This window comes from Hibiscus syriacus, unplaced genomic scaffold, assembly GCF_006381635.1.
Source record: "Hibiscus syriacus cultivar Baekdansim isolate YM2019G1 unplaced genomic scaffold, ASM638163v2 tig00111837_pilon, whole genome shotgun sequence".
NCBI lineage: Eukaryota > Viridiplantae > Streptophyta > Magnoliopsida > Malvales > Malvaceae > Hibiscus > Hibiscus syriacus.
In genome coordinates this window covers 1,610,292-1,614,424 of record NW_024063194.1, presented here as the reverse complement: position 1 = coordinate 1,614,424, position 4,133 = coordinate 1,610,292, and positions in this window count along the sequence as shown.

Genomic DNA, 4,133 nt, shown 5'->3' with positions numbered 1-4,133 from the left:
GTAATATATATGCTTAGCTTTGCAACATATTGCCTTGATTCTTGATTGTTGATGATTGTTCGTGCATCAAGATCTTTTTTGAATCCATAAAATCTTTTGTCGAGGCCATAAATTCTCGCATTGAAGATTTCAGAGAGTTAGCATATGAGGAAGATGCATTACTTTTATTATTACCTTTCCATGGCATCTATTGATGTTGGGAACTTGAGTGTTCAAAAACATTTTGTTGTGGCTTGTTAAAATTGTCTACATAATTATTATTATAATTCTCTTGATTACCCCACGAAAAATTTGGATGTTGTCGCCATCCAGGATGCTATGTATTGGAGTAGGGGTTGTTGTTATTGCTTCTATTGAATTTGCACCAAATTGATGGACTCCTGGTTTTATGGGCATTCACTCTAATGATATTTTCCTTAACATAAAATGCATGCTAAGTTAGTTGCCTTGATTTATTTCACCTAACTAGAGCGCTACAAATTTTTAAGCATGTTAGTTATAGAAGAAAGTTGGGCAAAAATTGAATCTTAATTTCAAGTTCATACGCCCCATATATTTTTCTGCTAGTTCCAGGCCTTGTAGATAAGAATTTATAGTCATTATAGGCTATCCGATTGAGGATATCAAATGGTTCCTCGGGTGATTTATCAAGCAAAGTGCCATTTGCCGATGCATCCAATATCATACGAGTAGGTGCATTAACACCATTGTAAAACATCACGACTTGAGTCTAGTCGTGGAATTCGTGGTTAGTACACTTATGAAGCAAGCTTTTATATATATCACATCACTCGTACATAGCTTCATGATCGCTTTGGCAAAAACTTACACTATCATTGCGGAGCTGAGTGTACATGTTGTGCGGTTTGTAGAAGAGTAGAAAACTTTTGCATAAGTCAGCCTAGATGGGACTTGTAATAACCCAAATATCATGTCAGTAACTTTATTGAAAAGATTTAAAATTTGAAGATTTATTTGAATAAATGATAACGGTTAAGAAATTATTTATAAATAGTGTTTAAGACCAATTTGTGATAATGGAAGAATAAAAGGGGCATTGTGGTCCTTTAAAAGGAAATAAATTTAAATTTCATTTTAATTAGGGTATTAAAGTAAAGAAAAAAGGGAAAAGTGAAAAACAATAAGCTATCTTCTCTTCTTGTTTCCCATGTATGTGCTCTACTCCATAGCCAAAGGTAAGGCTTCATTTAGCTAGTTGTTCCTTTTGTTTTTGTGTTGTTCGTGAAACATGAGTATTATAAAGGCTTAAGGAAGGGTTAAATAAGATTAAAACTAAAAGATAGATGAATAATTTGAGATAAAAGAAAATGGGTTTTTGAATGATATATGATTTTTTATTGAGGTTTATTAGTATATTTGACTAGTCAAAGAAGTAAATAAGAGATGTTCATCGGATATGATTACAAACATGTTAGAAAAAGTGGTATGATTCTTTGTTTGATATGTTCTTTGGAGATTTTAGATGATATAAGAAGCTAAATGAAGGAAACTTAGTTGGGACAAGTAAATAAGAGTTTAATAGTATTGTTGGAGGTAAAAGTAAGGGAATTTGACTAAATTTGTGTAAAAGTCGAACTAAAAAAAAGAAAATATGGGTAAGGGTATCGGTACTGAAAGAACAATACCGATACTATAGGTATAAATTGGTAGAAATATGATGAACAATATCGATATTGCTATTAGTATTGATACTAAGAGAAAGGTATCGATACCATGGATTCCAGAATACAGAATGGTATTGATACTGTAAGGGAGTATCGGTACCATAGTATAGAAGTATCGATTCTATGATAGGGGTATCGATGCTATTGAGCCTGGAAATACAAGATAGGATGAAATTGTAATAGAAATTGAAATAATAGTACTTTTGAGTATTATTAAAGTATAAATGTTAGGGATATACTAACATTTGGTATCGTATGTGTCTATAATGGATGCTTGTGTAGATCATAACCAAGCTCCTGAGTCTAGCAAGAAAAAGGATAAAGATAAAGTTGTCGAATAGCTGGACATCATTACATCCTATTAGCGAGGCTTATCATGTTAGTATATTTATTGTATTTATATGAGATGAGGAAGATTCACAATTAGTCAACTTAGAATGTTTTGATTTAATGTATGTTTTATAGTATTTAATATACTTTCATTATGTGAATGTAAATGATATTATAAATGAGTTTTAGAGTATGAATTGCTCTAAAATTAATGAATAAATGAAAATGCATAACGGTGCATTATCGAGATGAAAGGATGTCATAAATGAAAATGCATAATAGTGCATTGTAGGCATGAAAGGATGCTATAAATGAAAAACCCTTAACGGTACATTATAGGCATGAATGGTGCCATAAATGAAAATGTATAACAGTGCATTATAGGCATGAAAAGATGCCATAAATGAAAATAAAGAATAATTACTAAAGAATAATGGGGAAATATACATAAAGATAGGTATGTTGGGCATACTAAAAATAATTATGATGATTGTATGAAAGAAATTTGGTTTAACTGAGACGGATTTATCTGATCCTTATGGAGTATATGATTTAGTTTGAAACCAAATAACCATGATATACTTCTGTATACATTAAAGTTTATTTACAATATTATGTCTCACTAAGTAAATACTTAATGTGTGTTGATTTCACACGTAGGTAAAAGTAGAAACTAGCCGAGTAAGGAGTGCAACAGTGGCAAAAACTATCATCAATTTAAGGTTGACTCGTCAGTAACAATAAGACAAGCCTAATTTTTTTGAAAATTAGTTGGCTTGTAATTGAAGTAAGAAAAATGCTTTAGAATGTATTTAAGTTATAACTTCGTAATATATTACAACAAATGTTTTGATTTATATTAAAAATGTTTTGTTTTAAAATTTTGAAACAAAATTGTATTACTTTTATAAACAAGTAAATGTTTTTAAAAGTAATGTGACATATGGTATCTTTTGTACGAAAACATATAAAGGAAATGGGTGTTACATTTATTGGTATCAGAGCTACAAGTTTAGTCGATTCTCGGTCAAAACATGATTTATTTGAAATTAGAAAAAAGGATTACATGCCATTAATATTGTCAAGGTTACTGATATGGTGTAATTAGAGTGTGATTGATGACACTCCTTACAAACTGTAGTGCTATTATTATGTATGTCCTAATAGATGTTGGAATCTTCGAATTCACGAAGAGCATGGGAACAAGAAATGATAGAAAGAACTGGTGGCAAAAGTTATGAGGCTATTAGTGAACAACCGATCCCATCTGAAAATGCTAGTGCACCTGCACATCAGGGGATGTCTATACATGAGTTTGGAACTTTTACGCTAGCTCTTGATGCCATACTAACCTAATTTCAACCTCCCCCTGCTCCTCTAGCACCGAGGATGTTGGTCCCAAAAGAGCTGAAGAGATTGGGAGCTCCAGAGTTCTGGGGAGAAGAGGATGAGGGTCATGTGGAGGCTGACTTATGGCTAAATGATGTTATGGTAATGCTGAAAAATATTCACTGCTCGGATTCAGAAAAGCTGGATGGAGTTGTATCTTTACCTAGAGGACCATCTAGAGTATGGTGATCAAATACAATGATGTATGCACCACCGGAGCAAGTGACCTCGCAATTCTTCCTGGAGGAATTTAAGAACAAGTATATGGGTGAGCAGTTTAGACGGGAAATACAGTTAAAGTTCCTTAATTTGATACAAGGTGATTGATTCGTACATGACTTTGAGGCTAAGTATAATAAGTTGATATGTTTTTCTTCTGAAGTAGTTCCCAACAACAAGGCTCGATGTGATTGGATCATAGAAGGATTGAGGCCAAAGTTAAAAAAGATGATTTTAACTTTGAACTTGCCTAGTTTGGAAGAAGTCATCAACCGAGCCAAGGTTATTGAAAAAGCTCAAGATGAGACCTTAGCAGCGGAACATAATTTGCAAACGCGGAAATAGTTGGAATGCCTTCAACTCCCTATAATGCTAAGAGAGGCAAGGGCTCGAGTTCCCGATATTATGATAGAGATGGTTTTGTTGCAGTTTTGCAGAAAACTAAACAATCCCAGTCTTTTGTTGCTAGCTCAGGTAGAGCATCTGGGAAAAGGACACCATGTCAAACAT